Source organism: Cyprinus carpio, chromosome B5, assembly GCF_018340385.1.
Source record: "Cyprinus carpio isolate SPL01 chromosome B5, ASM1834038v1, whole genome shotgun sequence".
Lineage (NCBI taxonomy): Eukaryota > Metazoa > Chordata > Actinopteri > Cypriniformes > Cyprinidae > Cyprinus > Cyprinus carpio.
The window spans coordinates 34,271,686-34,293,344 of NC_056601.1; the positions used below are offsets into that span (position 1 = coordinate 34,271,686).

General features: G+C 34.3%; 1 protein-coding gene across 1 annotated transcript in view; it reads left to right on the plus strand.

The window, feature by feature from the left end:
* LOC109084800 (E3 ubiquitin-protein ligase RNF43-like) overlaps nt 1-21,659 on the plus strand; it is a 69,256-nt gene that overhangs the window by 3,587 nt on the left and 44,010 nt on the right. The gene's annotated exons all lie outside the window — the stretch shown is intronic.

Genomic DNA, 21,659 nt, shown 5'->3' on the forward strand with positions numbered 1-21,659 from the left:
GTATATATGTATATATGTATGTATATATATGTGTATATATATATGTGTATGTATGTATATATATGTGTATATATATATATATATATATATATATATATATATATATATATATATATATATATATATATGTGTCCATATATATATGTATGTATATATGTATATGTGTATATAATGTATATATATGTATATATATATGTATGTATAATGTAGTAATATGTATATATGTACTATATATATATATATATATATATATATATATGCTTTGAAATTGTGTCCAAGGTTGCCATTTAAATCCAAAATGTTTAATATAAGAAGTAAAATACTATAAAAAAAATCAAATCTAGTTAAAATAATCAGGGCATGTTTTGCACCAAATAAACAAAAGACAGAATACTTATGATATGTTTTGCTGATATATATTTTTATTTTGTCCATTGTTGCTTTTTAAATTCAAAATGTTTAATATGGCAAAAAATATGCTTTTTCCCCTCTTTTTTTTGTTTTAATAAATATCTTTAAGATCTGATTTTTTTTTTCCATTGTTGCTATTTAAGCTCAAAATATTTAAAGTAGTCTATGTAAAAGACAAACATCTAGGTTAAAAAATCAAAACACATGGAAGAGTATTTACAATATTTTGTCTAGATATTTTTTTCTGTTTATCTTTTATTAAATAACTTTAAATTTATATGTATTTGCTTTGGAAAAAAGGCATGTTTTCCACAGCAATTTTCACCAAATTAACAGAAGGAAGAATAACAATATATATATATTTTTTCTTTTTCTAAAGCTCTGTATTTTTTCTTTCTTTTAATAAATAGAAAATTCTTCATGTAGTGGTGATGCTAACAAAAGGTTCAAATCAAGTTCTGAATTAATTTGACTTTGAACTGATTCACAGAAATGAATCAATCTTAAATTATAATGTTCACAGTTATATTTCTAGTCAAATGCATGGTGAACATTGAATATGTCACCTGGGTTCATTTGCCTCTGTGTTAAACTCTGAACTGAGCGAGGTGAAGCAACAGCCTGCCTCTCTAGTTAAGTGTGCTGAACTAGTGCTTTTCCAGGCGTGTCTGCCTCGGCTGTCCTCGGGCGGCTCTGAATTCGCTGCGTTGAGGATGACAGCCAGTTTTCATAACCACCAGTAATTACACATCTCCATCCCATTTGATCTTCCTAAGCATGTTGTTTCTCCAGGCCACAGGTTGGCGAGCGGCGCTGCCCAAATTTGACTGGCTTTTCTGGGCCAGTTGGCGGATCACAGGCAAAGCAAAACAAGATCAGACATGATGATGGTGGAAATGTTTTATTTAAGGAGAAAAGGCCTCTTGGCGCAGCCACTGGTCTTTAATGGAGGCCGATCGTACGTGCTCTGTTTATTTTGCATTGCAAATGTGCAATTTGATTAGACAGAAGTAGTACCTTTTGCTGTTTAAACCATATATATATATATATATATATATAGACATGAAGTCCTTTATATATATATATATATATATATACAGTTACTATTTGTATGTCAGTAAGACACATGACATGAAGTCCTTTTACCACACGATTTTCTTTCATAAATATCCAGGGCATAGCATAAAGCATTAAAACTTTTCAACAAACCACCAAAGTGCCGTTTACACCAAAAAAATAATACTTCAAACACAACAAATAATAAAACATTAAAAATTCACAGTGAAACAAAGCAATTAAGAAAAAAGTAAAAATTGTGAGGTAAAATTATCATTTTGTTGCGGAAACAATTGTATTGCAAAAAAAAAAAAATAATAATAATAAATAGCCTACAACCCTCTATGGACACCTTAACAATTGAATTGCCATTGGCTAGTAAATTTTTTAGTTTACTCACCAGACTGATATTTTATATATAGCCTATATACAGTGCCCTCCGTAAGTATTGGAACAGTGAAGACAAAATTGCTTTCTCTGCTGTGGGGTCAAGTCATTTGCAAATATGATTAAAAGATGAATATGCGACAAAAATACGTAATGTCACATTTTATTATTAGGTCTTTCGAGACATACATGTTTTACCAAATAAAAAGGACAGCACTTTTAGAGTTCATCCCACTATTTGATGTGAGCATAAGTATTGGAACAGTTGAATTTAAGGCAGATGTAAAAGATTAAAAGCTAATATTTAGGTGCAGATCCCTTGCATGCAATCAGAGCAGTGAGTCTGCGACCCATAGACATCACCAGACTCTTGGTCTTATGATTTGAAATGCTTTTCCCCAGCCTTTAATGCAGCCAATTCCAACTGTTGCTTGTTTTGGTGAGTTTCTGTCTTTAGTCTCCTCTTCAGCTGGTGAAATTAATGTTCAATCGGATTTAAATCTGGAGAGTGATTTGGGCAATCTAAGACTTTACATTTCTTTGCCCTGATAAAGTCCTTGACTGAACTGGCAGGGTGTTTTGGGTCATTGTTCTGATCCAATATGAAGTGCTTTCTAATAAGTTTGGTGGCATTTTTTTGTACCCTTCCAAATTCATTCTGCTTCTGCCATCATGCATTAAGTCATCATTAAAATGAAGAGGTCCTGTTCTAGAGACAGCCATACATGCCCATGCCATGACACCACCTCCACCAAGCTTTATAGATGAGGTTGTATGATTAGGATCATTTGCAGTTCCATTTTTTCTCCACAGTTTTGCTTTCCAATCACTTAGATAAAGGTTAATATTTGTCTCATCGGACCATCAACTCAGTTCCCAAACTTTGTGAAGAATCTTGCCTTTCTATGTTTGGTGCTTGTTAGAGGTTTGTATCTTGCTGTAACCTCTGTAATTCTGTGTCAAATTCTCCTGCGGACTGTAGATTGTCAGAGCATCACCCCAGCTTTCTGGAGGGTGTTGGTGATTTTACAGACATGTATTTTAGGGTTAATTTTCACAGCTTTTATGATTTGTCTGTCATCATCTACTGTTGTTTTTCTCAACCAATCAGGTCGTCGTTGGTTGCTGATGTTGCCGGTAGTTTCCAAACTCGTGATTTCTCCATGCCCTTTGTTTTTCCTATAGTTCTAATTGACTTCCTCTTTTCTTTTAGCATCCAAATTGCTTTCTTTTCTTTCAGAGTTGGCTTCCTCGTCTTCATCCTGGTTTGTGTGTGTCATCATTGAATGCAAGACTTATAATGCAGAAGCAATGGATATAACTGATAAGACACATTCCCTGCTTTTAATATCTGAAGAATCAATGCAACAGGACACAGCTGAAGACCTGTGAGGCAACTGTTCCAACACATACTCTCACAACATATAGAGATAAAAAACTAAAAAAGCTCATAATATCATATCTTAAAAAAAAACACCAAACAATAAAATGATACAACATTCAGTATTTTCTCCACATATTCATCTTTTAATCGTATTTACAGATTTCTTGAATCCACAACAAACAGAACAATTTTGTCTTTACTGTTCCAATACTTATGGAGGGCACTGTATGTTTGTAAAATGGCACAGTTTTTTAAATAACTGAAAGCACACTCTTGCATTATAATATAATATGTCATGGCAATGGATTTTGACGGATTTTGGCATCAATAGCCATTATATTTAATCGAAGGAGGCATATGTGTGTATCTTGAGAGAAGCACCGTGGAGAGCAGCTTCTGGGGCGTGCCGTGGTGCGACTGGAAACACAAGCGTTGACTAGAGTGACTGCAGTCAGCTCCGGTGGCTGTTTCGGAGCTGTAACGTGCTGCAGATTTGTGCAGTGTAATTAGTCTAACGGTGCGTTTCCACTACAGCGTCAAATCTGTGCTTCGTGCCGCTGGCAACTCTACAATGCCACTGCTTTGGGTCATGTCAAATTTAGGGCAGAGCACGCCTCTGAAAAACACCCTGTTTACATTACATATTTTTCCTTTCACAGCGATTGGTTGTCGCCCGCCGTTTTTCGATCGACATTTGCATAAAGTCGAGGAATGCTTAGTCTCGCGTAGCCAGACCTTCAGACTGCGGCTGTAGGTCTGGAATTCATGGCAGCTTTCATTGGCCAAGGCCTGCCCATGAGGCCGTTCAACCGACATGTCAAACAACCAATCACAGTTCGTTTCTTTCAGCGTCACGTTTTGGCGCGTGGAAATGTCGCCCCAATAACCGCCCAGTGTGTAAAACTCTCGGACGTATTTGAAAGATTCTATGCCGTGAACTTTAAATATTTCACATACTTTTGAAACTCCAGTGTTTTGTAAACAACGGCTTTCTTCTTTCGTGAGGGAGTTTGGTGCCACAGTATCTTTGTTTCCAGGCAGAACGTTAAATAACGCGACACACACGTCTCCCAGAAATCCTGTAGAATTCAACCAATCTGATGACGACTTCGACACTCCTGAAGTGTTTCCACGTTTGTGTCCCATATGCGTCAGACGTTTAGCCAACGGTCCGTGGGCGTGACGTCTGAGGCTGAGACTAAGGAATGGCCAATCTTTTTGATGCTCTCAGCTGCTGTCAACGCTTTCTCCATGCCACTTTCAATCCAATAATACACCTTTCCATAGGAATGAATTGAAAATGCTTGCTCCGCTGCGCTCGCTACATAGGCTACCAATCTAAACTCACTGTAAGCATTAATGGCCCCTTATACTTGAGAGCAGCCACATATGAAGTGTTTCTGGGAGGTTATAGTACATTGAGGAATGATTATATGACTTTTTTACGTACGCCATGTGACCTGTTAATGCAAAAAGAAAAAAACACTTCCATTGCAGTTTTGCGAATTATTCCTTTTTCGCATTGCCTGAAAAACCACCTTGTGTGAGCGTAAGAACTTTTTTGCGATATATAGGCATTTTTGCGAAATCGCCACGTTTCCATTAGGCGTAGGCTATTTTCAATTCGCAATTTCAATTTGCGCAATTTGAAGGGTAATGGAAACGTGCCTTGTTACAGATCAGTTGATGGAGAGTGAAACTCTGTTCAGCGAGTGAAAATATATCTGTGCTAAACTTATACTTGGCCTCCAACTCACACACTGGCAAGTAAAATCTGAGGATTTATTAGCCATTGGCTAATATAAGACATCATTTAGTCGCCCAGAGTGAAGATTTAGTCGCATATACAAGTGATTTACTCACAATGTAGAGGGTTGCATATACCTTTATTTTATTTATTTTTTAATTCCGTGGTGGAAACAAGGATTCATATTTAAATGTCAGAATGTCATTGCGTCAAATTAAAAACCTCAGACGATTTGTTGTAAAGAAGATGCACAAGCACACTTTACAAGTGAAACAAAACTAATGCAAAGTGGCCAGGTATTTTTTTGGACTGCCGTTGCTGAGGGATGAATTTCTATCCAAATGTTTGAATCTTGAAGTGGCTATGAAGGTCCAATTTGATCCTCTGGTGGGTCTATTAAACGATGCTAACCCGGTTTAAATAGTGCGCTTTCCTTCTTAGTCTATTAGATGAGTTTCTTCCTTCTTTCCTCTCAGTTTGTTTGGTGCTTTGTGGCGGAGAGGTCAGCTTAACCTTTGTAAATGCTCACAAAGAGCCATATCAGGTTCTACTGAGCCCCTGACAGAAGCGACTGATCTAAGATCAGATCCTCTTACCTGCAGCAGTGCTGGGTGGCATGATGGGGAAATGGGCTTAGGAGAGATTTAGCTCTTCTGCTTATATTGCAGTAAATATATTTATTTAAAAGGGAAAGAAATTAATGCTTTTTTCCCCTCAGAAATCAAAAAGGGACAGTAAAGACATTTCTAAAGTTACAAAAGATTTCTGTTTCAAATAAATGCCGTTCTTTTGAATTTTCTATTCATCAAAGGATCCTGAAAAAATAACATGCACACAGTTTTCACAAAAATATTGTGCAGCACAACCATTTTCTACATTTATAATAATCAGAAATGTTTCTTGAGCAGCAAAACTGGATATTAGAATGATTTCTGAAAGATCATGTGACACTGAAGACTGGAGTAATGATGCTGAAAATTCATCTGCGCATCACAGAAATAAATTACATTTTACAATATATTCAAAATGGAAAACAGCTCTTAAATTGTAAAAATTGTACAATATTGTTTAAAACATTTAATTAATTTCAAAGAAATGGCAAGTAACACATTGAAACTGAAACAGTATTTTCTTTTAAAATGGACTTTTAGTAACCTTTGTTTAAACTACAAAAGATAATTCACAGTAAAAGCTAAATTTACAGTATTACAGATTTTATTGCTAACTAAAATTACAAAAAATAATCCCTTTAACTGAAATAAAACTAAAATAAAATAAATGTTAGATGAAAAACTTTGAAAAAAGAAAATTAGATATGTTGAAAATGTTTAGAAATGCTGCCTTGGCAGCAAAGAATAATAAATAATTACAAAACTAATCATATAAGAAATCATGACAAATTTACTAAAACTAAAATTAAAATGAAAACTGAAATGTAACTTTGCATCACATACATTACGTTTTACAATATATTCGCATAGAAAATAGTATTTTCAATTGCAATAATATTTAACACTATTACTGTTTTCTCTGAATTCTTAAATAAATGCAGCCTTGCTGAGCAGAAGAGACTTGTTTCAAACCCCAAACTTTTGAACGATAATGTGTATATGTACGTTTTTGAACAGTATATGCATATGTTTTCATTCCATCTTCAGTAAAAATATCCACTCATCATGTATGATCTGATGGAAAGAGCAGCCCTGCTCTCACCTAACCTTTACTGCAAACTGACCTCCACAGAAATGTCTTACTGGATTACGACGAGCGTGACAGCAGACGTTGGAATTAGCTGAGCAAACGCCCTCGTATCTATCGTGTAACTCTCCACTTTTCTTCTAAACAGTCTCCTGTCCTGTGTGATCTCTCAGGAGGACGGATGATAGGGAGGAGGGATGGATGCGTTAATGGAGTACGAGATCAAAGCGTTAGGTTGAAAACGCGAGTCTAGATGATTAAAAAGCAGCTTGTTTACTCTGCGCTTCCGATAGGCCTCCCCTCCCCTCATTCAGACGGGTTTCCTGTCTATATTTCCCTCTTGGAAACTGATAACAGGCCATTCGTCCCGACCTGTTGATGTTTGTCTTCCAGCCTGCAAATTGAAAGCTTTTGCTTAAGTCTCCTGATCTTTCTTTTATATAAAAAAAGAACTTGGGAGTCTCTCATGTGTCTCCTCTCGAGTTTCAGAGGAGATATCGGCATAAACGCAAACATTTCTCATCACAAATTCAGACGATCTTGCTACATTTCACAATTCAATGCAAAGAAGTGGCCAGTAACATGTTGAATTAAATGTAATGTTTTGAAGTAAAAAAGAAAAAATGAAATGGTGTTTTCTTGTGAAATGTACTTTAATAATTGTTGTACAAATTCAAAAAATCGTCTTGTACAGTGTGGGTAGTGATGTTATTGTTAACTAAAACTATTAAAAAACATTTTCTTTAAAATAAAACTGAAATAAAAATAGATAAATAAGTTTAAGTACACAAGCAAATTACTGAAACTAGAACTAAAAAAATCAATTAAATAAAAATATTTTCATGAAAACATCACAACAAAAATTCGAAATACTTTGTTTTATGTTACGCTGTTTACATTAATTTGGTGTAAAAACTTTATTTTTTTCACTCAGACATCAGTTTCACAGTTAAAATATGTAAATAAAATGTTGTTAGATGAAAATTTAAATTGAAAAGAAATATTGAGAAATGTTTAACTTAGAAATGCTACTTTGGCAACTAACTGACTAGTTTAAATAAAAATCAATTAAATATAAAAATAAAAATATTTTAAAAAATTATATTAGAAAATGTAAAAAAAAGAAAAAAAAAGAAAACGGAAAATATATTAAAAATTTTTTACATTTTTTTTTTAATTCTGTAATAGTGTATAAATATTATAGAAATAATTTTTTATATTTCTAAATTCTCAAAGTATATAAACACTGGATCTGGGTGGGTTGCTGTCCACATTAATATTAGCTTTTTAATTGAGTTCTGTATATTTACTATTGGCTCATTTTTGTCTCTTCTTTCTTCTCTTCAGGAATTGTTGGAGAAGTAGATGTTCTGAGCCTTTAAAGAGCGACATCTGAGCAATTACATTTCCTCTGCATAATCTGAGATTGACCGTTAGTTTGTTTCAGCATTCTGAACACAGAAACACAATACGAGTTCACGTCTGGACTTTATAACAATTACATCAGTAATGCTTGTGAATGCAAACCACATTCTGTGTGCTTACTGCAACAACATTCGCCCTAAAATTGGCCCCTGTGAGTGCCAGCGCATTTGCTAACGGTGTTAGCGATTTGTAGGATGTTGTATTGAAGGCTAGCGGACGTTACAGGCTGCCGCGGGACATGATTGGGGTCACGGTACCGTCGCCGCTGCTCAAATCAAACAAAGCCAATCAGATTACACGCTTTTATGGCCCACTAATAGCTTGCGTTTCCTTCGTGTCATTGTGGAATTCTCAAAGATTTAAATGAAGACGAAAGCAACAGGAAGCTTTTTCTGGAGCGACGGAAGGGACTCTGGATCTGTCATTATGAAGCTGATTAAAGTGTGTGTGTCGTGGCATGTAGTGAGTGGAGATTTCACAAAAGATTGGCCTGCGGTGGCTTTGAACTCTTAACTACCTGTAAAAGCCTGATTAATCCTCTGTTGACTCTTGCACAAATCCATATTAAAACTCTATGAACATGATAATCCCTCATTTAACTCTCTAACAGGCTTTTCACTAGTGATATACACACTGAACCGTGGGTTTATGTTTGTTTACCTCCAGGTGATAGAGATGGTCCTCGTGTCATTTCAAAACTCAAAAGGAACACAAAAGAAGATTTTTTTTTGAAGAATGCTGGTTGCCAAATGGTTTGATTTTCAAAGTATGTCAAAAAATAAGATGGTCAGTAAGTCAATGGGAACCTAAACTCTTTGTTTACCGGCATTCTTCAAAATATCATCTTTTGTGTCTCATAGAAGAAAGTAAGTTGTATAGCTTTGGAACGATTTGATGGTGAGTAATCTTTTTCGCCTGCACTTAACCAACTAATACTAGTACTTACCTTTTCTTTCTTGTCTATCATATTCTAAAAAAAAAAAACCAAAAAAAAAAAAAACCCTGGCTACGTGTTCTGTACTAGACTAACTGAGACTTGTTAAGCACTTGTATACCGTTGTTGTTCTCTCGTTGGTCTGATTGCTTCTATTGTTCTCATTTGTAAGTCGTTTTGGATAAAAACGTCTACTAAATGATTAAATGTAAATGTAAACAATGACACAATTTTAATTTTTGGGTGGACTGTCCCTTTAAGACTACTAAGTGTTTCACATTTTGGTTTGATTTTGTGCAATTTCAGTAGTGGTCTACCGATGTATTGTCAGTGCATATATATCGGCTGATATTTGCCTTTTTTTATTTTTTTTTACGATCAGCATTGACTAGGTTTTTTTGTTTGGCTGATGTGTATGAAGCAGGACTTTTATTTTGACAGCACAGATAATTGTACTGAGTGCACTGTTGGTTACAGTGTTTACATGTTTTTTTATTTATTTTTTTAACAATTTCTTCATTTGTTAAAAATACTATTATACTTGTTACAGAATCAAGAAGTTGCCATCTAAATGGATGCCATTTTTTATATTTTTAAATAAAATTATTTCTAATAGTTAACAACTATTATTATATGTAAGATGTAAAAAGTAGTTTTTATATAAAGGTATTTTTTTTATTTTTTTTTTTACAACAGATTCCTTTTTAAATTATTTATTTCTATTTATTTGAGTAAATATTAAGCAAAATAAAATATACATTTAATTTAATTTTGTCTGCTTTATATTGGCCACTGGCCACTCTGCTCTCTAAAATATTAACATAAATAGTCAATACTGTCTGTGTATAACCACTAATTTAAAAAAAACTTTAAAAAGTTAAATGACTCTAGGTTAACAGTTTCAACTGTTAAAGCCCATAATAAGCCCAAGATTAATCCAAATCTTTAGCATCTCATATTTGTTTAAATTTATTAACCAGATTCTACTGTGAAATGTTTTTTGCTGCAGTCGAATGAGCAATTAATGCCTTTTTTGTTGCTGTAGACAGGAGCCGTGAGCTCAGCGTTTCCATCAGCAGGTGTGTCTGTCTGTTCCTTTACATATTTATCAGCGAGTCTTTGAATCGTTTATAGGGGGAATTTCCAATCATGAACCCTTGACTGTGATCTTTGTGAAGATTTTTCCTCATGCTTTTATAGTTTCCATGCATAGGCCTTTTTTATGTATTCTAGTCTTCATGCAGCAGCTCCATAGTGATGCAGCTTCGATTGAGGTTGTAATCGGTGCTGCTTTTAAAGAGGGTGAATGCATGGAAAGGATAGAAGTTCACGTCCTTCAAAGCGCCGCCGTCATCAAAGCTGCGCTTCTGTTAAACATTCACCAGCTTCAACAGTAAATTTCTCTCAATTACTGTCAGACTTTCAGTCGTTTTGCTCTGAGCGCTGTTGCGGTTGTTGGTGAGAACTCTGAAATAAAAGATTATTGTTATTCAGCCTGTTTATTTCTTGGAAATATTGAAGGACTGCACTCAGCAACCGTTTAATTAGTGCTAATAAACACGTCTGATCGTGTCTGGTGGACAAGAAGACGCTAAACCAGCCCAATTACACAGACTAGTCAACTAGTGATGAGAGATTTTGAAATGTATTATTAATATTAATAAATTAATATTAATTATAATATGAATATTAATAATATTATTATTAATAAATAACGTATAAAATATATAAATTTATTATTATTATTATTATATTTTTGTACATATATTTGTTATATTTTTGTATTTTTAAGGTCATTTTGTACAGTGCATCTCTAGTAAATGGCTAAATTCTCAAATCCTGCATCTAATTCTGCATGCATAATATATTATATACACTGCATTTAAATATATTTCAACAATACTGTTTGTGGTTGCTAGGGTGCTGCTAAGGTGTTCTCATTCAATTTTAGTGCATTGCTATGCAGTTGCAAAGTATTCTGGGTGGCTTTTTACTCATTTTAGCACCTCTAAAGTTTCCGTGATATATTATATTATATTATATTATATTATATTATATTATATTATATTATATTATATTATATTATATTATATTATATTATATTATATTGTACATTTCAATGCAAAGATAAAATAAAAAATGTTAAGAATGAATGAATGAATTAATTAATAGTTCATTAACAGAACCAATACAAGTCTAAAGTTCATACTACCATTCAAAAGTTTTACTAATGGTTTTGAAGAAGTTCTCTTCTGCTCACTGAGGCTATAATGTTTTGTAAAAAAATACAGTAAAAATGGTAATTCTGTGATGTGCAGCTGTATTTTCAGCATCATTACTCCAGTCTTCAGTGTCACATGATCTTCAGAAATCATTCTAATATGATGATTTGCTGCTCAAGAAACATTTCTGATTATTAAAAATGGACAATAACAATCAATTTATCTTCATGATGAATATATAGAACATTTATTTGAAAGCATTTATTTGAAATATGAAACTTTTGTAACATTTTAAATGTCATTAATGTACCTTTTGATCAATTTAACACTGAATAAAAGTATTCAAAAAATTTGGAACAGTAGTGTGTGTGTCCTGGTTTAGTTAGCTATAGGTAAGTGTGTGTGTAATTGAGGGGATGCATGGCAAAGCTCTTAAAGTCACTGGGCCGCGGTCTCTTGTTTTAGTCATTAGAAGAGAAAGGAATGCTGGGATGTATTTGTGTCTGTCAGTTGTATGTTATACAACACATTCCTCTGGAGTTTCCAGGCAAACAGTCTCTTAGAGAGGCTCCATCAGCCCTGCGTTACACACACCGTACACACAGCAAACATCAGTGTGGACTAAACATGCTAATGGGCTTTTGTTTATCCCGGGTCATTCTTAACTGTGGGTTCTTTAATCCCAGATGATCTTTAGTGTTTCACACTCTTTATATGTTCGTTATTTATGCTGTACGCCTCGGATATGTGTGTGATCTTCAGTTAATTGGGGGTTAAATTAATCATTTGGTTATTATCTGTCGTTCCAAACACGTACGCTTTTATTTTTTCATGCATTTATTGTTTTGATAGAGCGAATTCATCGTGATCGTGTCTGTCAGGCTAATAACTGACTAACGGAGAAGCGATTAATCAGCAGAAAAGACGTAATACCTTGCTTCTGTTTTGCTGCTAGGTAGGATTATTTCATTTAATACCTATTTGTTTTCTACTTTCACTATCGTTTGTATTTTGATTGCACTTAGCTGTAATTAAAATATTTGCCATCGGCTAAGAAGAAGCTTATGCAATATAACCATAAAGTAAGGCAGTGATGTTGGTTGTTAAGGATTTCCTGATTACAACCACAGGATCACTGCAACAAATGTAAACACCAGATATGTTATTTCATATATTTGATTGTGATGTTTTTGAAACATGATCTGTCGTCATTCACTTTGATTATATGACATTATATGTGTTCCACAGATGAAAGAAAGACAGTTTGGAAAAACATAAGTGGAAATCAATCATTTTTAATCATTTATCATTTTAATCATTTAAACTATTCCTTTAAATATTTTCATGTAGACTTCCATTCAAAAGTTTAAAAAATAATTAATATTTCAAAAAAAAGTATCATCTTGAAACTATAACAATGTAAAATTAACAAGGTCAAAAAAATTTAAGCAAAAATTGTAAAATATTTTAAACATTTTAAGTAACAGTTTTTTATGTGAATATATAGCAAAATGTAATTTATTCTTATGATCAAAACTGTATTTTCAGCAGCATTAAGCCAGTCTTCAGTGTCACATGATTCTTCAGAAATCATTCTAATATGTTGATTTGAGGCTCAAGGCATATTTCTGATGATTAAAAATGTTGAAAACTGTTCATAATAATACATTGTTTGCAGGATTTATTGGAAATTGAAAATGCCTTTACTGTCACTTGCATCCTTACTGAATAAAAATGTCAAATTTGTTTCCAAACGAAAACAAATCTTTTGAATGGTTGTGTACATACTGTAAGCAATATTTTGCAGCAGAGCTCAGTATTAGAAAGGTCTGCATGTAATATTTCACTCCCGTCCCAGGCTTTTCTAGAGTCAGGCGGAGATCTCTGGAGCTCATCGTTGTGTTTCAGGATCTCCGACTGTAATGAATGATAATTGTCAGCCTTCAGCTCAGCTGATGAGATTCAGATGTGGGCCGTTGGGTTTTTATTGGTTCGGTCTGTGGGTGGAGATCAGGATCTGCGCTCAGAGATAAAAACATCAAAATGAACATCATCTGAATGTCAAAGGGGAATTGATTTCTGACACACAGCGTCTGTTCTCCCTCCGCTTGAGGTTTTGTGTGAATTTCTGCTGGGAAAAATCATATTCTCCGAGCTTGCGTCATATGATAGTGTGCGTTCCTTTTGTATATGTCACGAGGTCAGTGCGTTTGTGTATGAGCGCTTTGATCGTGACCCGCTAGCATGCTCTACCTGATTAATGCTTTTATTGATATCTGGCTTCATTGGCTTCCTCTGATGGATGTGTTTCTGTGTGCAATCGGAGTTCTTTGTAAACAATAATATGTGTCATGTGGCTTTTTCTTTAGAATACATCAAACATAGAGGATCGACGCAGGAAGACCGTGATTAGTGAAGGAAATGCAGGAAAGGTTTATACACATTGAAAACATGTTACAAAAGATTTCAAATAAATGAACTTTCTATTTATCTGTGAATCCTGAAAAATCAAATGCATCACGGTTTCCACAAAAATATTCATCAGCATTGATAATAATCAGGAATGTTTCTTGAGCAGCAAAACTGGATATTAGAATGATTTCTGAAGATCATGTGACACTGAAGACTGGAGTAATGATGCTGAAAATACAGCTGTGATCACAGGAATAAATTACATTTTACAATATAATCACATGGAAAGCTGTTATTTTAAATTGTAATAATATTTCATAATTTTTCTGTTTTTGTATGTTTAATCAAATAAATGCCTCCTTACCCAAACAGACAACATACAAAAATCAAAAAAAAAAAAAAAAACCAACAAACAACTAACTCATCAATAACTAAATAAATATTTTACCGAACCAATTCCCTTGAAATATTGATTAACGATGGCTATATTTGGCATCTTGCTGCTGTAAACCTGTTTGGATAGAAGCAGTTTTTGACAAAAGCGAGCTGTATTCTAGTTCATGAGATGTTAGTAAACCTCAGTTGTCAGTGGCGCCGTGTTGTTTATGCTCTTCAAGCTGTTGTTTTTCATGGTTACTTAGTTAGCTGCTAGAGCTACATTGCACCACTCTGCTGCTAAAAAGCATATTTCCTCATTGATATCCTGAAGAAGTACAGTTTTTTGTGTGTGTGTGTGTGTGAGCAGCATATAAATCTTATTATCATAGATAATGTTTTACCAGGTAGTTTTTTTGTGGAGACTCTTAAAAAACGAATGCCTTTATATTTGCTCTGTTTTGCGGTCTTTGACATCTCGACTCTCATTCTGAGCGAAGGCTCAGTCATCGCTAACACTTTACAATAAGCTTCCATTTCTTTACAAACAAACAATCAATATTTTATATTTCTTTGTCATTTACATTGATCTTAATTTGTTATATTGCTTTTTGAGAAGCATTACAGTATTAATTGAAGGACCTAAGTGAATGTGAATTCATTTTATGTTGTTATTTTATTAACTGAGATTAACAAAGAGAAATAAATACTGTAACAAACTGTATCGTTAGTTTATGTTAGTTAATACGTTAACCAATGGAACGTTATTATAAAGTGTTACTGTAGTAGACCTGAGTAAACAGTGTTGCTTTTTTTTTTATTAACTAACATTTTCAAAGATTAAATATGGTAACAAATAGTTAAAGCCCATTAGTGAGTTAAAGATCATTGTTAGGTAATACATTTAACATAAGAGGAGCTTATAGTAAAGTGTTACCAAGTCATAATCAGGACCGATTGTTCATAAAGATTTAAGCATGCAGAAACATGCATGACTTCAGAGCATGCATCTCTGTTTAGTTATTATAGAGGTTCTTGGAGAAAACGGAGGTCAGAAGGTCACTGCTGTGTGTGAGAAAATCCCTTCATAACTTCATTTGAGTTTTAAAGCAGTTTTAGCTGTCACAGACATTTATGTGAAATTGAGTGATCTGTGTGTGATCATTTCCTAACCTCTATTACTCCTCATCAAAGTGGCTCAGATCTCAATCAAAAGCCATATTGTACAGACGGTGTGTCGCTGCTGACCTCTCGCCGGACGAGACCTCAGAGCAGACTGTCCAACCCTGCTTTCCCAAACACTCCTATGAGTCCAGCAGCTGTCCGTCAAAAGATCTGTGACCTCTGTGCTGTTTCTGTGACGCTTGAGTTTGATGCAGGTAGACCGTCACAGCCTGTGTGCAGCATGTTGCTTCAGTATTGATGCTGTTTTATTAGTCTTTTGATTGAATTTTTAACATTCATTTTCCATTTTCTTTTTAATTTTATTTCTCTTTTGTTTAAGTAATTTTTTGGGGTGTTTTTTGTCATTTTTATTAGCTTTTTTTATTTGTTATTTTTTATTTATTTTATTTCAGTTTTATTTTAGTACAAGGTAAACTAAATGAATCTAAGCAATGTGTACTTGCCAATTAGCAGAAATAAAATTTTGGTTTTTGTTAATGATTAAAAATGCTGATTTGTGGTTTTATTTATGCTGTAGACAGACGTTTCACTTTAAAGTCAGGCCAGAAAAGCAGCTTATTGCTTGCCCACGTCAACAGGAAGTGATGGTTTGATCGATTTATAAACCGGTTAATCACAGTTCAGTTTAATTAAGGGCTTGTTTATCTGAAATTCTTCAGATTATAGCAGAACAGTTTTTTTGTGGATTCTTGTGCGGAAAACTTGAAGTCAGAGTTCTGCTTGTCAGTATTTGTTTGTTTGTTTCTAAGCAAAACAAACAAACTAAAAACTAGATTAAGCCATAAAAAATAATAACAAAGACAAATGCAAAAGAACAAATAAATCAACTCAAAAGGAACATTTAGGCATTTTAGCTAACACGTACCTACTGTATATAAAGTTATGAAATATCAATATGCTAAATATACAAAAAGTGCAATCTTCCTTACATATGTGACCCTGCAGCACAGAAGCAGTCTTAAGTCACTGGGGTATATTTGTAGCAATAGACAACAATACATCGTATGGGTCAAAATGATACATTTTTCTTTTATGCCAAAAATTATTAGGATATTAAGTAAAGATCATGTTCCATGAAAATATTTTGTAAATTTCTTACTGTAAATATATCAAAACTTCATTTATGATTAGTAATATGCATTGCTAAGAACTTCATCTGAACAACTTTAAAGATGATTTTCTCAATATTTAGATTTTTTTGCACCCTCAGATTCCAGATTTTCAAATAGTTGTATCTCAGACAAATATTGTCCTCCTAACAAACCATACATCAATGGAAAGACTGGTTTTGTGCTCCAGGGTCACATATATACACATAATGTTCACCAAATTTTACATCATCGGCAGAATTATCTACAGTATACTTTATCATCATGCATACTAGCAATTAAAATATAATGAACTTTATTACTCACTGTACAAATTATTAATGGTGCCATGTCAACCAACCCTGTTTTTATTTTATTTTAAATCAAAATTCTTTTAATTTGGTAATTGTATAATGTTTTGATGCAGTGAACACAACAAAAAAGCTTATAGATCATTCTCAGAAGCTCTAGATATCTTTTTTTTATTATTATTATACATTTTGTTTTCTGGTGGACTTTCTCTGAGACGGCTCAGAGAAAATGTGTGGATTCTGGTTTTTCCCTGCGTTACATCCTCAGAGAGTGACGTGTGCATTCTATAAAAAAAATACTATTTATTTTACATTTACAGCTGTAAAATTTCAATACAGATATTTCTGGCTGTCATTGAATTTATTTTTATGGAAAACTGCAGCGTCTTATTAAAGTGTGGGAAGATAGGTTGTGCATGTTGTGTTCCCAAACTTTTAACATTATCACAATATGCTGGATCTTCCCTAGTTTTAGATTGTCAGCTGAATTATCATGATGATAGTGCTACCATACCAATAAAAACATGACGCAAAATCAACCTCCCAAACACCCCTCTGCTGATATGACCCACATGACACTGACTCAGGCCCCTCTCTCTCTCTCTCTCTCTCTCTCTCGAGCATGAGACACCTTGATGAGGCCCTCTCTCTGAATCTCTCAGTACTCTCTAATCTCTCCTCTCTCTCTCCTCTCCCTCTCTCTCTCTCTCTCTCTCTCTCTCGTTCTCTCGCTCTCTTTAATTTCTCTGTCTCTCGTCTCTCTCTCCTCTCTCTCTCTCTCTCTCTCTCTTCGTCTCTCTCTTTTTCTCTCTCTCTCTTTGTCTCTCTCTCTCTCTCTCTCTCTCTCTCTCTCTCTCTCTCTCTCTCTCTCTTCTCTCTTATCTCTATGTCCTCTCTCTCTCTCTCTCTCTCTCTCTCTCTCTCTCTCTCTCTCTCTCTCTCTCTCTCTGGTTGGATGTGAAGGCTTTGGCTCGCTGCTGCAGGAATGTTTAAGGACTGTTGCTCTGTTGGCCGCTGCTGCTCAGATGAGTGGAAGTTCAGAAGCCAGAGCTGCCCACATCATTAACCCTCTCCTCTCCGCTCATCTAATGTTTTTAAAAGCTCAGATTTTGTTGCATTTATTTTTTGTTTTTATCAAACCGTGTTAATCAAAGTTTCTTACACCAAACGCAATTGTTTTGTTTTGTTTTTATTAACTCATAACCATACAGGTAGATCTAAAACTCATCAAGTTTATTATTTTAGAAGTTTTAGAAGCAGTGTGAGTCAGATTTTCATTACTTGCTACGGATGATGAAAACGAAGGAGTTGTTAGTGTGCTGTTGCTGTAGATGACTTCATTGATTATAATGTGAGCAGTTAGGATCGATGCAAAGCATGCTGTCTAGTCAGTATAATGTTCATGACAGTTTAATGTGACTTGATGTCTTACAATGCCATGCATATGTTTTTTGTGTTTAACCCATTTTTTGCAGTTTTGATGCCACGTGTCCGTTATTTGTGCTGTTTTCATGCATCTTATTCTAAAGCAATACTGCATCACCTCAGTGGTGACTTTCTGAGGTTTTTGCATGTTTTCATATTGCATGGTACTCCAGTTTTTGCAGCACTGTCCCGTTTGATTTAGTTCGTTGTGGTGTGGGTCTTTAAGTCCAGTGCACAAAGAGCACTTCACAGAGCCTGTGAAACGTGCAGCTGCTTTCACGTAGTTTTTATCCGTGACTGTAACTGGCTTTCTTTCAGTCTCTTCCACATCAAGGCCTCGCTTGCATCAGCCTGAGTGAGCTTCAGAGTCACGCTGCACTTTGAAACCGCACACACGCACACTCAGAATGAGTGGGAACAGCTCTGGCTTTAATAAAAGCAGATATTTAAAGCAACGGAGGATGAGAACGCAACGAGGTTCGCTCGAAGTGATGTCATGAACACGGTTCCAGGTCATATTACTCCTAAATATTACTTACCACCATATCATTTCATTTTAGCAAACCCATAACCCTACATGTGAAATTATTTTATTTTTATATAATTTATTTTATTTTCTGAATGCATATAATAGATGGTAATGTAAACAGTTCATACGTGCATGTTTCTTTACATTTTATACTTTAATCAAAATGTCAATATATGTTTTGTTTTGTTTTTTATTTGAACAAACTTATAATCCTAAGAATGCAACTTTTATTTAATTTTTATTTTTTTATGATCAAACCCATAACCCAATCTTTGAACCTTATCCAGTTCATTTTAAAAACGTAATTAATTTTTTTTAGTTGTTGTTGAACAAACCCAATCTTAAACATGCACCAATAAATAAATAAAAATAAATAAATAAATAAAAATACAACTTTGTTTATCTTAAAAAAAAAATGCAAAAATGCAAACAAAAAACCCATAAATAAATAAATAGCTGAAATATCAGGAAAACAGTTCTGGGTCATATTACTCCTCACAATCAAAAGAAAAAATGCTAATAAATTTTATATTGCATTAAAAAGAGATTAGAGGGTAAATTTTCATCAAAATGTTACAATGCAAAAAATACAAAAGAAATGAGCTTTGTTTTTTTCTTAAATCAGAAATGCAGTTTTATTTTGATCTGGAATTGGCACATGTTCTTGAGTGGTTTGGTGAGATTCTCTCTCTCTTGATATTTCTCTCTCTGGAGTGTTAATGGAGTCTGTTTATGTGCCACAGTCTTTTCTGTTAGCGTTTGTTGGGCTGGTTTCCCTTCAGATAATGACATGTCTCCCAGAAGACCTTGGACTGTCTGGAACGCCGTGCAGTGCATATGTCCTCAACGGGACGGTGCTGCATTCTTTACACACGTGCACACCAACACCAGCTCACAGACACACACTCACGCATGTTTGAGCCGCATGCCACTGACGTTCTGTGCACATTTAATATTACAGAGAATTCTGTATTAATGCATCAACAGCCTACAGTTAATTAACTTTCATACTTAATTAGTTTTCATACATACAAAACCACAAGCCTATGTCGGAAATTAAATTAAATTGCATTTCCATTACATTACATTGTTGCATTTTATTGTGTTGTGCTGCACTGCATTGCATTGCGTTTTATTGCATTGCAACAAACCCATAACCCAACACTGAAACTTATCCAATACTGTATGTGCTACAAACATGTAAGATTCCTCAAACGATTCTACTCAAAACACCTTAGCAACCATCCAGAACACCCTAGCAACCACTTGCTCAGTCTTTTTATTGTTTCTACCATTTTCTTAAAGCAATAAGCCAGTGGGAGTCATGCATAACTGATTTTTACCAAAGTTTAAGGACTTTTAGACACTCCATGTCACTTTAAATCGACATGAAATGAAAATTAACCCCTTGCATATTATAGATCTGTGAACTCTTCATATGTGCATGTGATTTATTCGTACGACCTGTTTGCAAAACATGCACAGGGTCTCTTGCATTCATCCATAAAATTCCAGTAGCAGCCTCTAGAGGCTTTATTGCTTTTTGAAGCTCTTGTTGTGAGAAAAGCGTTGAGGTTTTATTGTGATGATGCTGAGGCTCTTGTGAGGCCTGTGCAGGTGTGAGAAACCCCTCGGCTTTGCTTTTGGCTTTTTACCTGGTTTTTATGTTGTCTTTTTTATTGGAATCTTCTTGTTGCCTGCAGCCCTAATAAAATCCGGTTTCCCGTCCTGATCCTCTGTGGTGTCAGAGGCGGGAGCGGCTCGGAGGATCACGCTTATGATGAAAAACGCATCTTTTGATGTCAACATTCCACGCTTTTATTATATTAATGCAGGAGCTCAATTAGTGTTGAGTAGCACTGGATTTCACATTCCTTCCATTCGACGACGTGTGTTCGGACATGTTCAGAATGCTGCTTTAAAGAGCTCGGCAGTGTTTAGCCACATCCGTGTGTGTGTGTTTTATTTAATTTTGTTAAAATATTTTTTATATTATTTAATCTTATATTTTATTTTTAATTTTCAAAAATTATTTTATATTTAATTTAATTGTTTTATTGTATTTTTATATTTGTTTTATTTTTTGTATTTTATTATTTTTTATATTTATATTTGCTTTATTTTTATATTAAGTCAATTATTTCATGTTTTTTTTTTACATATTTAATTTTGTTAATTTTATTTTTATTTATTTGTGTCACTTTTTTAAAATCCCAAATAGAAATGGGGTTATAATCCAGAATTTAATTTAATTTAATTTAATTTAATTTAATTTAATTTAACCAAATCATCTACAAGATAGTTCCCAATTCAACTACAATATCAGCTTTTTGTTTTTGCATTTTTTTTATGCTCTCATGTCCCACCCTGACTTTGCTGCCACATCTGGGATGACAAATCAGTTTTTTTTCAGTGGCTGAATCCATACTGTGTATAAAATAGTTGCGTTATTTTACACAATATATACTCAGAATTCACCAAAAATGTGACTTTGTCCATTTGGCAAGACTGTCTGTGCATTTTTGGCATTGACACAAAGGACAAACACTCTTGTTAATTGGCAGAGCAGGCACAGATGATCTGAAAAATCGAATGAATTGAATCAAATGAATATTTTCATATCAGTTCATCATACACTGGCACAGACAAAAACAAAACTAGGTTGCCGTTGCCGTGCATTTTTTTTTTTTTCAGAAGCGATTTTTTTTAGAAGCGAATGAATGGCAGATTGTGTGTGATATGAGGCTTTCTTTCTCTGTGTTTGCTGACTGTTAACTATTACCAAGCCATGTGTGTTTTGGCCAAATCCCAAACTGTTACACACACACACACGAGCGAATATCAAAAGACTTGGCTTTACGGCCTGGAGGAGCTCCAAAAACTGCTGTTATTGTGCTGCGCCTCCATCTTCCTCATTTACCCACTTCCATATCGACACTTATTCACATCTGATATTGTCATAAGTTCATAAACGCAGGCAGATATTGGTGCTGGTGTGTGACCTGTAAACCGCCTGCGCTCTCTGGTTATTAATGGATAGCTGATCAAAGACTCAGATGCCGCCAGCACA